Below are 14,022 nucleotides of genomic sequence, written 5' to 3'. Positions count from 1 at the left end.
AATTTTTGTATTTTTTATAGAGATGGAGTTTCGCCATGTTGCCCAAACTGGTCTCGAACTCCTAAGAAAAAGCAATTTGCCCACCTCGGCCTCCCAAAGTGCCAGGATTACAGGTGTGAGCCACCGGCCTGAAGTCACTATTCTAAGAGAAGGTTGCTGAAGGTAAAAACCATAGAATCATAAAATGCTACAGGTGCAGGGACCATACATTTCCCCTAGTCCAATGATTTCATCCATTTTGTGAGGGAAGTGAAGTGTTAAAAACAAAAGACTTATTTAGTACACAATATAAAGCATCTATTTATTAACTATGAATAAATTCTAATGATCTGAATCCTAATCTTATAGAAATATGATTTTCTTCTGAATCTATATCTTATCCAAAGAAAATAATTTTACTATAAAAATATTCCAAGTGAATGGCATTTTATATACATGAGGCATGTTACCTTTCAAAGTTCTATCACTTAGTATAATCTTTTGATGTATGTTCTGGTAGTTGTTATGCCCATTTTACAGGTAGGAAAACAGAGCACCAAGCTTGAAGTTTTTTACTAGCACATGAGTGGCACAGTCCCATCTTTTGACTCTCAATATACTTCTTTCTCCACCAGTCATTTCTGAAACAAAATCTTTACAACCATAAACAATCGAGATTTCAAAAAAGCAAGTCCTGAAAGAATGTTCCAGTCGTGTGACTCCTCTCTCGAACTATCTCCATCACCTCCAAACTGACGCACCCACTCGTCATCTGAAAACTTCAATCCACACTGTATTTTTCTAAGGTTAAGTCTTTATTTCATTCCAATCCTACACCAATGTCTTTAGGGCCTACAAGATAAAGTCCAAGCTCCTTAACAGGACATCTGATTCTCCACTTCTAAATTACCTCCTACTACCTCTCTGCACTTTTCTTAACTATGTTCCTGTCAGACTGATGAATATTTTCCCAAAACCTTCTCCCCAACACCTTTCATCGTGCTTTTCCTTTTCCTTGTATCATGCCGTGTAAACACTACCTGTTCTTCAAGGTCATGGTCAAGAGTTGCTTCCTACTCAAAGCAATCCCTAACCATCCTGCCCCCAGATCTACCTTCTATATGCTTCCTCACCACAGTACTCAAGTACTCATCACTCTCTAAGCACTCATCACATTCTACCGTGTTGAATTGTATTAGTTGACATTATGGCTTTAGACACATATTATAGTGTGCTATTATGTAATAGTCAAATATCATATTATTAGCCTAAGTGATCACACCTCATAGAGATTGTCTAGGGATCAAGGAATATGTCAGGCTCAATCTCACACTACAGTTATGTGCCAAACACTAGTGTGTACCAGGCACTTCCTAAGGCACAGGGTGTACCTGAGGCACTTTTTAAAGTTTTTATTTATTTATTTGTATATTTATTTATTTATTTGTTTATTGAGATGGAGTCTCTGTCGTCCATGCTGGAGTGCAGTGGTGCAATCTCAGTTCACTGAAACCTCTGCCTCTTGGATTCAAGTGATTCTCCTGCCTCAGCCTCCCAAGTAGCTGGGATTACAGGCATGTGCCACCACACCGGGCCAATTTTTTGTATTTTTAGTAGAGATGGGATTTCACCATGTTGGCCAGGCTTATCCCAAACTCCTGGTCTCAAGTAATTCACCAGCCTCTGCCTCTCAAAATGCTGGGATTACAGGCATGAGCCACTGCACCTGGCCCTGAGGCACTTTTAATCTGGCTGTGAGTAGAGACTATAGAGCAGACCGTAATAAACCACAGCCAGGACCTTCTCAATATTACTCATTTCCTAAATAAAATTAGGAAAAGAATTTAACAATGTGAGCTAAATTAAACTATCAATATACTGGATTCTACGTAACCTTAATCTCTAAATATTCTTTCAGAAAACTTGATGCAGGTAGGATTTCCAAAATCTTAAATTTTGGAAATTTCCTAAAATTTGGAATTTTTCAGTAAGGAATTTCCAAAATTCCTTATTGGAAAGAAAGAGCAATTTGTTTCTTTAATGGTCACATCGTTGTAAAGTGAAAGTCACTAAAACGGAGTACTATATGTGATGCAATTATCTTTATTAAGCATCTCTCTTTACATGGTTTTAAGCAAATGAATTCTGACCAGTTATTGGTTCTAATAAATAAATATTAGAGAACAAAAAGCCAGTTTCTTCTGTCAGATAAATTCAAATTTTCTTGTTGATTTCTTGGTGTCTTTAATAACATTCCGAAATGAAATATTACAGTGAGATCATTCCTATGAACAGCAGGGGAAAGAAGGATCTCAGAAAGGCAGATCATCCATTTGCAAAAGTAGCCTGATGGCTTCCTCTGAACCAATCTAGGGGAAAAGATGTGTTTAGGGAGCTGAGCTGCTGGCCATTTTGACAAGGAAACCGTTGGGAAAAGAAATATCGAAAAGCCAGTGGTATTCTATTCCAGCAAAAGTCAGGAACCTCAGCAAGTCTACCCGCACTGAGTTCTCTGGGATTGTCATCCTTTTTTTTTTTTTTTTTTTTTTCTTTTGAGACAGAGTCTTATTTTGTCGCCAGGCGCTAGGCTGGAGAGCAGTGACACAATCTCGGCCTCCGCCTCCCAGGTTCAAGCAATTCTCCTGCCTCAGCCTCCCGAGTAGCTGGGACTACAGGCACACGCCACCACACCCAGCTAATTTTTGTATTTTTAGTAGAGATGGGGATCTTGTTGGGGCCTGTCTCTTCCTCCTTGTGATTGGCCTGTGTGTTGTCTTCAAGGCAGCAAGAAAGGAGAACTGGAAGACTGCCCAAGTTATATCTGTTCTTAGCAGGAAAACCCAAAGAATTGAGAGCAGGTGGCAGCTTTAAATGGGAGACTAAAGCCAGATTAAGTTCTTGAAAGCTAGTCTTAGAGAAACCAAGCTCCAGGTATGTACCCAACAAAGATCTTTATGGTTCTTACCATAGAAAGGCTAGGGAAGCTCCTAGCCACTTGTCTTCTCAAAAGAAATCCGAGAATATCCCCAAATACTGGAGGGGTGCCCCAAAAAGAGGATTACCACCATCCCTCCAAATCCCCATCCATCCTGCTGCCCTACTCACATACCAGCTTTGTCACATGTCAGGGAGGCCCAGACTCCCCACCCACACTTCCACCCCTGCACACTTTCTGTTTTTGAGAAGCATAAACCAATCTGCCCCTCATATCTATCTCATAGCACTACACCCAGGTGAAGCCTCATTCACTTGGTGGGAAGATTTTACATGTAACTAAGTAATAATTTATGCATTCCATATAACAGCTTGCATTTTATAAAAGTGAACTTTGTACAAAACTCTCTTATATGCATTACTTTATTTAATCCTCATCAATAGCCACAAAACTTCTCTGACTCAGATGTAATTATTCCCATTTTACAGATGAAGATACTGAGGCTAAGAGAGGGCATACTGTTATCTCCTATCAGCCCCAGATGCTCTACTTGCTTTCCCATGGCCAAATTCATATCGATTACAAACTTTAAAAGTTAATACTGTCTCAAGTAATGGCTAAAAGCATGAGCTTTGAAATTAGATGACTTTATCTTCAAGTCTCAGGGCTGTCGCTTATGAAGCTGAGTAATACTGACATGTTACCTAGCTTTGCAAAGCCTTAGTTTCCTCATTTGTACAACGGGAATCATAACATTGTTCACCACCTGGGGTTGCTTTAAGAATCGCATATGATAATAGCATGAAAAGCATTGCACAAAGTAAGAGCTCTCCCAACCTTGGACGCTACTATAGTTGTTATTACCACCACCTCATGGGCATGTGTTATGGGACAAGTGAGGGAGAGACTATCTCAGGTCTTTGGTATCACACTGAATTAGAAAATCAGCAGACAGCCGGGCATGGTGGCTCATGTCTGTAATCCCAGAACTTTGGGAGGCCAAGGCGGGTAGATCACTTGAGGTCAGGAGTTTGAGACTAACCTGGCCAACATGGTGAAACCCTGTCTCTACTAAAAATATGAAAATTAGCCAAGCATGTTAGCACATGCCTGTAATACCAGCTACTTGGGAGGCGGAAGCAGACTGTTTGAACCTGGGAGACAGAGGTTGCAGTGAGCCAAGATTGTGCCACTACACTGCAGCCTGGACTAAAGAGCGAGACTCCATCTCACACACACAAAAAAGAAAATCAGCATATAACTCTATGTGTGCATGGGCTAAGGCACTGCCCAACAATGAAGCAGCATGCTTCTGCTGATGTGAAAGAGAATGTGAAGGGTTTGTAACACATATTTGACATGTTAATCTCACCCTTCTCATCACAAAGAGAGTCACAAAGGAGAGGAATGATGGAAGAAAGGATGGTGGAGGTTTCTGGACTCTCTTCCAACACTTTATACTCATTACAGAAGCAGAAGCATTTCAACAGGTGGCATGCCCAGTCAATTGGATTGACTGCCCTTTGTTTTTTAGATCAAGTTTACAGTTATGATCAGATGTTCATAAACTCCTAGCAGCTTTGGTGCTGATCTTGAATTATTTCATTTATTCAACCAACATGTATTGAATAACAGGCACTGTGATAGGCTTAGAGTAGAAATAACTTCCTCATATTGAGTTTCTAATGTTTAGAGACTGCAAGGAGTTTAATGAGTGGTTTAATCTCATTTACTCCATATAATTCTCTCTGGTAGCTACTGTTAGTACTCCAACTTTGCAGATGAGAAATTTAATGATGGAGGTGACATAATCTGCCTCTAATTGCACAGCTAGAGAGTGGTGGGAGCTATGACTGGGTACTCAGTCATTTTTCCATGGATTTGAATTGAACCACTTAATAGAATTCTCACCGAAGAGTGATGTGCTGTGGAAAACCTGAGCAGAGGTATCAGCTTTCTAGCAGAATATTTTAAGGGGCAGGTGAGTAGGGTAAGCCCCTTCATTCTCTGAAACAATCACAGACTTTCAGTGAGAAAAATGTTATATGCCTTAGATAGAACCATAAAACTCACTGATGTGCATGTTTTTGCTGTTGTGTCCAGTGGGAATGATTCAGAGGAAGTCTAATGAGATGTTGCCCAGAAGGCAGGCACACATCATCAGTCTTACCTGTACAGTGCCTGCCTTTGAAAAGAGCACTTTATTTGATAATATGCAGGAGGCTTCACAGATAGCACCTCTTTCTCAGAGATCAACAATGGAGACTCTATCCTGATAGAGGCAGATGGACAGGACCATGTCGCCACTGCCATAGATGAATCCTATGCTATGAGTTTATTTTGTTTATTTTATTTTGTTTATTTTATTTTTTACCAGCAGTGTGGATGGTCTACTGAGAGCTGGGTCACTCTTTTCCTTGCCCTTTTTTCCAAATAGCCAATCTGGAGTCATGAAGCAGAGCTGTTCCCTATTCAAAGCAAAGTAAACTCAACCACCAGGCCCTCAACTCAAGCAACTGTTCTGACCAACTAGGATAAATGAGTGCAGCTAGACTAAGAGAAGACCTGCAGACAACCATGTGAACTTGTTTGGCAGACACCTGATGTACATCGTTATGCTGTGTGGAGGTTTAGAGTGAGTGTTTGAAGGGAAGGTGGGTGGTAGCTAGCTCTAAACCCAATACTGAACAAAGACAAGAGTTCTCAGAAACAAAAGATAGTTTGACTTTTCTTGCTGCAAGTTTAAGACCCAAACATTGTATTCCTTTCCTTGACTGTCATGAGCAATAAAACAAAACAAATATCTCCAAGTGTCCAAGAAAAATCTTCTGCTTGTAAATACGACCCTTGTGTTCTTAATGAAAATTCTGCTGTTTTCCTACATCATGCCTTTTACCTACATTGTTTTTATTTCTAATTTCCTTGAAAATCTAACATTCTAGATTATTTTATCCAACCGCTACGGCATTATCTGCATGCATTTCACAGCCCAGTCGGCGGTCTTCACAGGACATTAACAAAATCAAAGAAAACATTTGCTTTTAAGAACTAGGAGGGGATTTTATGGTATCGAAATGAACCCTGAACCGTGGACCTCAAACATTCTCACCCAATTTAAATTCTCTGTACATTTCAGAATTCAGTTCAAACACTTCTGCCTGGTCTTCCTAAGTTTACTCTCAACATTAAAATATGTATATACCACATTCAAAACTGGATGAGTTTCCCAGCAGCCTCATATACATAGAGTTGCTCTGTAAGCCTATTAGATCTGACACATAAAGGCGTTAAAAATCTGGCACCTTTAAGCAGGAACCATTGCCATGATCACAAGTCCTGATAAAGCCCAACCCTTCTATCAAGTAAATTGCTTTAAAATGTTTTAATCACGTCGGCTCCTATGGACTTGAGAGAATACTGGTTATCTTCTTGACAAAGCATGAAACTTACAGTTCAACGAGCATTTCCTAAGACATGTGGCATGCCTCTGACCAAAATGAAAGTATTCTGCCCTGTCTTGTGACTGCCACATCATTACCCGAGTAGCCCACTGCTATATGTGGTGAAGTCATTATGCGTGTGCCTTTGAGAGGCAAAAAGGAACCGAGAAAATGGGACACCAGGACTCAAAAGAACTTGCTTAAAATCAGAGGCCAATTTCAAGACAGAATCGTTCATTCTTGTGCTGCTGGACGTGTAGCTTTTCAGAAAACTTGACTGCCTTTAGGAAACAAATAATGGATCATTCACATCTTTTAGTTCAAACTCATATAAGTTATGGCTCCAAAGATTAAGAAAACAGGTAATGTGTTCCTGCTAGTCTGAGATTTCTCTAATTAAGAACTTTTAAAATTCTAACACAGCTCAACAACACGGTGTCTCCTAGCTAGTGCTGGATCCGATAGATATATGTTATCTGGAGCAGACAGGCAGCCTGTGTGTGCTGTACTAAGAACAGGGTAGTCGGATTGCCCTCTGCCTCAGCTAAATATTATTCTAGAAGTGAATTTCCACTGTACCAAGTTTAGATTTCACATTTTATCATCCTAGGAATACTTGCCAGTAAGTTTGCAAAATATCCTTGGAGCAGAAAGAGGAAAAAAATGAACATTTTTTAAAGATGAGACGTAAGCTCTGAAGTTACAATATGCTTGTAAACAGTAGCACATTATATCAAAAAGGAAAAAATAAATTGAGAAGAAATAGGAGTACCTACTTGAAGAGAAGATTATCACTCAGAGACTGTCTTCTTATGCTATAGAATGGGCAGGAGAAAGGAGCATGGACCTTTCGAGCCTGTTAAAGAGCTTCTGAGCATGGAGCCTGCATTTTCAGTTTTGGTAAAATCCGTTCTGACTCGGTAGACAGGAGGCTGTTATGACCATGAAATTAGGAAATGCAGTAACTCAAAAATAAAGAACTAGCACCACCATTTGACTAGGATTGGAAAATCTCATTGAAAACATAGAGGAGGGGGTGGCCTTGCTTTCTCCAAGCCCGGCTTGAATCTAACTTTCTTAGCACTTCCACTAAAATGGATGTTCAAAAAGAGGTAAATCATGTGTTAATCTGCCTGAAATTTTTTTACGCCCTCCAGCCGATTTTTCTCTTTATTCCTAATAAAGCTCAAAGTCTAGACAGGCGTGTGGGGCTGGAAAAAAAAATAAAACATTCATTCAGCACATAAATTTTGTTAATCCAAAGTTAGCTAGAGCTAAACTAAAAGCAGGGGTAAGGAAATGTCTTCTGTTAGTGTTATTTGGGAATTTCTTACTCAGGCATGGACTCAAAAGCCGGCTCTGCACTTCCTGTTACTGATTAATTAGGTTCTTGACTTCGGTAACCTGCACAGGTCTAGCTCCTTACGCTCTTTGGTCCTTAATTTCTGTCGCATGATCCTTCCATAAACTGTCCGGTATTTCCTGCAGCAATTTTTAAATTTATGTGGTTATTGATTGTTTGTTTAACACTAAGATACACATTTTAAAGTAGAAAAAGGGCTGTAAAATCATATTAAAATTTTTTAATAACATTGAAATTTTAATATCTCATCATGTCTGCTGTGGTTTATGCAGTATGTACTTTCAATGATTTTTTAAAAATATTTTCGCTTTTTCTTCTTTACAAGTCTTGAAAAAGGCTGGTTTTCTGGAAGTGAGAATGATAGAGGGGGCAGAGGAGGAATCTCTCTCTTGCTATTGTATTGCTCTCTGTCCCAGTACCCAGTACAGAGTGACGTCTGCCAAGTAAGCTACACCTCAAAACTGTCATGGGAAGGAAGGAAAACCAAAAGAAATAATCAATGCTTTAAAACATTTTGAAATAAATGATCTTAACTGTCTTCAATCTTCTCTATACTTGTCAGTTAGCCCATAAAATAATTTGAATATGTTAATTTGCCTGAGAGAAGCTTCTCCAGAATACAGAGAGCAGGACACATTTTAGTTAGTATGTAAAGTATTTAATTTCAAGTGACTGAACATAAAATCTCAACAAGATTCACTTACACAAGGAATAATCACGTATACTAACGCATTGCAGGGGTTCTGTAAGCATTTTTATTGTTTTTATTATGATACCTAGTGAAAGGTAGATTATTTAATAACATGCTCTGAGCAGTTGAAACGTTTCGAAAATGAAATATTTTTTCTAAATTAATTAAATCCTTCAATTATTTTATTTGCCAGAATGGGTGAAGTATGCTTTTCAAATAGCATTTAGCTACCTGTAAATCAGTTTTACACATCAATACAGAGATGAAAATTACCTAGAGCAACAGTTCTCAAAATAGGACAGCTCATGAATTCTGAATTGAAGGTTATAGATTATTTCCTTTCATCAGACAATATGAATGTACAATGTAAACTGTATATAAATTATCCTTTTAAAAACTATTATTGGTATTCATTTGCATTCCAATATGTGCTTTCTTGAGTGCAAGAGAATAAAAATGACAGCAAATGTCTTCTGAGCATACTGGTTCCAGGAAAAGTTTCTGATGTAAAATCACATAGTATTTATATATATCCTATGCACATCCTTCTGTATACTTTAAGTAATCCATAGATTACTTATAATACCTAAAACAATGTAAATGCGAGGTAAATACACGTTATACTGTATTGTTTATAGAGAGGAAAGAGCCAAAGTCTGTACATGTTCAGTACAGACACAATTTTTTTCTGGATTTTTTTTTCTTTTTTCTTTTCCTGGTATGCAGCTATTTTCCTGGATATTATTTATCCAATCACAGGTTGATTGAATACTGATATGGAACCCACAGATATGGAGGACCAGTGTACTAGATGTTGGGTACTATTTTAAGCACCTTTGCAGCAACCCAGTGAGGTAGGTACTACTAAAAACCCACTTTGCAGTTGAAGAAACTATGGGACACCAAGATTAAGTACCTACACCAGCTGGGGCCAGGGTTCAAACTCACATGGACCAACTAAAGGCCCCATGCTTTTAACACTCCATTTCAGAATCTGAACCAGCACGCGACATTACACACAAGGACACAATATGTGAACACATGTACTTTTTCTGTGTCATGAGGTTGACAGGTCCATCAGTGAATAGGCAAAAAGAGTTCTATCAGATCAATCCAGAAAGGTTGTTACGAATGATTTTGAAGTTTATTGTTCTAATAAAATCACTAAAAATAAAAATGCGTGTGCTTGGACCAACATATTTTTAACTATTCTATGCTTTCTTTTTCTTTTCTTTTCTTTTCTTTTTTTTTTTTTTCTTTTTTTTTTTTTTTTTTTGAGACGGAGTCTCAGTCTATCACTCAGGCTGGAGTGCAGTGGTGCAATCCCAACTCACTACAACCTCCGCCTCTTAAGTTCAAGCAATTCTCCTGCCTCAGCCTCCCGAGTAGCTGGGACTACAGGCTTGCACCACCATGTCCAGCTAAATTTTGTATTTTTAGTAGAGACAAGACACAGTTTTGCTATTTTGGCCAGAATGGTCTCGATCTCTTGACCTCGTGATCCACCCGCCTAAGCCTCCCGAAGTACTGGGATTACAGGTATGAGCCACCGTTCCCAGCTTTCTTTGTTTTCTTTTAGGGAAAAAAAAAAATATATATATATATATATATATATATATATATATATATATATATATCCTTTGAGGAAAAGTGTCTAATTAAATCATATTCATTGCTATTAGACAGATTGAACAATTCAAAAAAGAAGAAATCAACAATTTATGAAGCAGTATAATGCAGTGTACTTGAAATTTAATCTCGTAAGTATGTTCAAAGAGAAGTATCATGCCATTACGCCTGATTCCCTCACACACAGTTTTCAAATGAAAAACAAGGCTGACATTTCATCAAATTCATACTATCCACTACATCTTTATTTTTTAAAAAAGAGAGTCAACACACATTCCTTTATAGTGCCACATTGTTTATTAAGAAGCACAGAACAATGAAATTCTAGAAATTGTTCAGGTTCCAACCTTTTTTTGATACATTCTCCCATTTCAGAAGAAACCACTAACAGCCTGGTTTCCACAAGCAAAGTAAAGCTGAAAATTGATGCAATCTGTCTGGGTCATTCAAGCAAAATCCTGCTGTGCTCTGGGTGATTCAGGCTAAAATATAAAATCAGGTTTTTGATTTGGAGTATGTGTTTTTATCTGCCACCCCAGATGATAGCAGAGTCTGGGACTCAGTTACATAGTTAATTGCCAAAATTCTTCATTCGTTCTTCTTAGCAAAGATGTTTCCATTGGGCACTGCTCAAAACATTATCTCAGTTTCATTACTCTATCAACACAGCTCTGGGCTTCTGCTTTTCCTCATGAAGAGCAACCAAAATTGAAACTCTGCCTACCTGGAGATACTGATCAGTACCTGACCAACCACTCACTATTGTTCTAAGGAAAACTGCCGTGCTCTCAGCTCCTGATGCTTGAACAACCAACTGAAGTTCACACAATCTCCCCATCCTACAGCCACTTCAGATCACAGCTAACCGGACCATGATGAGACACCCAACCAAAGAACAACCAACCTATAGACTGGCTAGTGACCTAAGACATGACCAAATGTGGAAAAGATGAACTGGACCAATCATTCAAGCTCTGAGGGTATGAATTTGGAAAGCTGCACTGTGTTCGTGAGCCGCAAAGGACAAGGGAATACCTCAGGGTGGCACCGAGGCCAAACTAAGGAAAGGCTCCTAGCAATCGAAGTTATGCAGGGACAGAGGAAATCGATGAGATGAGATGAACACATGTGGGCCTCTGGACCCAGGAGCACATGGCAGGATCTGACTAGAGCTGCTCGGTTTACTGACAGGGTCGCAGAATTTCCACAGTTTCTTCTATAGCCCTTATTACCAGCTATCCACCGGCATCTCTGGTCCTTGCCATCAGAATAGTGGAACCTAAGAGTGTTTAGCTATCTAAACACTCATCGGGGGCCTAGGTGCTGGTTTTTATAGCAGGAAGCATAAAACCCATCAGTAGTCCACTTTTCAATATGCAGACCTAGAGTATTTGACAACAGAGCTTTAGTATGACCAATCCCCAATGATATTTTTATACTGTCTTTTACTCAATATGAAAGCCCTAGTTCAAGCTTACAGGGATAAAAATAGTGTCTTTCTTCAAACTTTTTAAAAAACTATTTCTTCAAATAACATTGTCAAGCAGAAAATACTTTTGGAAGAAATCAACAAATTTGAGCCTAGAAGTTCAAGACTAGCCCGGGCGATGCAGGAAGACCCCATCTCTACAGAAAACTTGGTTTCTATTAGCTGGATGTAATGGCTCATATCTGTGGTCCCAGCTACTCTGGAGGCTGTGGTGGGAGAATTGTTGCAGCCCAGTTTGAGGTTGTAGTGAACCATGTTCACCCCACTGCACTTTAGCCTGGGTGACAGAGTAAGACCCACCTCAAAAAGAAAAAATGCAATTGAATCTTGCATTTTATCTGTAGAAAGGCTTTTAAAACCTGCCTTTGTAAATTACATGCCTCCTCTTATATACACATACCTATATATAAAGCCATAAACATCTCATGTGAGGAAACAATTATGAAAATTTTTCTATTAGAAGAATAAATGGGCTTTCATATTTACAGGAGTGACAAAGGAAGCAACACTGAAGGAGATGATGATATAAAACAAAACTATTATTGATACTGCTGAACCAAAATCACTTTCTGACCCTTCTTACTCCCCACCTGTCCCTCAGTCTTCCTCCTCCCCAAGCCCCTGCCCACTCCCCGAGCCATCTCGGTCACCAGATACACAAACGCACACACTTCTCAGTGGGAAGCAAGGTTTCAGCTAGAATCCAGAGAAGGCTGGCCCTTCGGGTAGTTCACTTTTGTCAACTACTAAGGTGTACTTCTGAGAAGAAAGGAGGAATTCACATATTTCATGTAAAAACAAGAAGCCAGTGTCGGAGAAAAATGATATCTAAATGCAGCAGAGACACTGTTGCTAAGTTTGACTTCCCAATTTGCACAAACGCCAGAATTTTAGTGAAAGGAGTGTTTGCCTTAGAGAAGAAAAATCTCTGTAAAGCACTGAGAGCAAACAAAGGGACGTCTTGATTCCTGTACCAGGTACCAATTAGCAGTGGGGAGCACCACCTCGAGGTTTCCCTTTTGCCCTAAAGCTTAGTGGCAAGAGGGTCCTGCCCATGGGTGCCTTTCATTGGCACCAGCAGCCGCAGCCTCAGCCCACCAATGCCGGGGGCTTCTGCGAGCCCAACAGTGATATTCAGCATCTGCCTATTCACTTGTCCCCACAGGAAGGAAGAATCGGAAAGGATTGCAGGTTGCAAACAGTTGATAGAAAGCAAAGAAAAAAATAGTATTGTGTTTTTGTCGTTTTCATCCTATTTTTATTTCTGGGCTGAGATATTCTGGGGAAGTTTGGATTACAAGAACTTCGGGCTGTATCTCCAAAATACCTCCAGCCTCCATCCCTTCTTTTTCCTACTCCGCATCACAAGTCAGATCCTCTTCAGCTCTCCCCGAGACTTCTGCAACAGGGTCCTAATTGGCCTAATTGCCTCCAGCCTCTACCATTTCTAATCCATCAAACACACCTTCACCAGATTATGTTCCTGATTAATCATTCTCATCATGTCACTACAAGATTAAATTAAGTACAAACCACTCACGATGTCTCTGATCATCTGGCCCCAGCCAACCTCTCCAGCCTTTGACTTCAGTCAACTGTCTCTTTCCCTGCTCCCAGCATCCTTTGCTTGGATCTCAGCCCCTTCTCTATCTGGGTCAGGTGTGATCCCACCACTCCCTCAATGTTCATCTCAAAGAACACCTTTTCCATGGAGAACTTCCTGCTAGCTCAACATCATCCTATTTTCACCCTCCTCTGAATCCCTACCACATGCCACTTGTACCTTTCTCCTCTAGCAACAAGCACTTCTGAAGCATCTCCTCTGCCAACAAGGAAGAACAGTCGTGACCCCGAGGAGCTTGTGTCTAGAAACGGAGACAGATGAATTGTATGACAACCTGGCTGGGTGTGGTGGCTCACGCCTGTAATCCCAGCGCTTTGGGAGGCAAAGGCGAACAGATCACTTGAGGTCAGGAGTTCAAGACCACCCTTGCCAACATGATGAAACCCTGTCTCTACTAAAACTACAAAAAAAAAAAAAAGCCAGACATGGTGGCACATGTTTGTAATCCCAGCTACTTAGGAAGCTGAAGTGAGAGAATTGTTTGAACCTGGGAGGTGAAGGTTGCCGTGAGCTAAGATCACACCTCTGCCTGGGTGACAGAGCAAGACTCTATCTCAAAAAAAAGGGGGGGAGGGAAAGAAGTATGACAAACTGATAACTAACCAGAATCTACACATTTACAGAACACTTGATAACACTCTTAGATAAGTGGCCAATTCAATCTAGTCCTGAGTTACTTCTGTATCTCCCATGCCTCCTACCACCAATGGATTGCACTTGATTGCAGGCTACCTGGGAACACGGCTTACTCCACCTACATCCATGGTGGTAATTCACACAGGGCCTGGTGAATATACATTTCTTTTTTAAATCAAATGAATCTCCATTTAAATTGAAGGGGCAGGAAGTCCTGTTTCTCTCCAATCCACACC

General features: G+C 39.9%; 1 protein-coding gene across 1 annotated transcript in view; it reads right to left on the bottom strand.

The window, feature by feature from the left end:
• Nucleotides 1–7,263, bottom strand: part of ESR1 (estrogen receptor 1) — a 408,861-nt gene extending 401,598 nt beyond the window's left edge. Inside the window, exon 1 of the mRNA XM_054254535.2 lies at nucleotides 7,131–7,263. The gene's annotated coding sequence lies outside the window, so the exon portion shown is untranslated. The remainder of the gene's footprint in view (nucleotides 1–7,130) is intronic.
• Between the last annotated feature and the right edge of the window lie 6,759 nt (nucleotides 7,264–14,022).

The sequence above is a fragment of the Callithrix jacchus genome, chromosome 4 (assembly GCF_049354715.1).
Source record: "Callithrix jacchus isolate 240 chromosome 4, calJac240_pri, whole genome shotgun sequence".
Taxonomy (NCBI): domain Eukaryota; kingdom Metazoa; phylum Chordata; class Mammalia; order Primates; family Cebidae; genus Callithrix; species Callithrix jacchus.
Note: the sequence above shows the minus strand (reverse complement) of the source record. Positions and strands in the feature narration are given on the sequence as shown.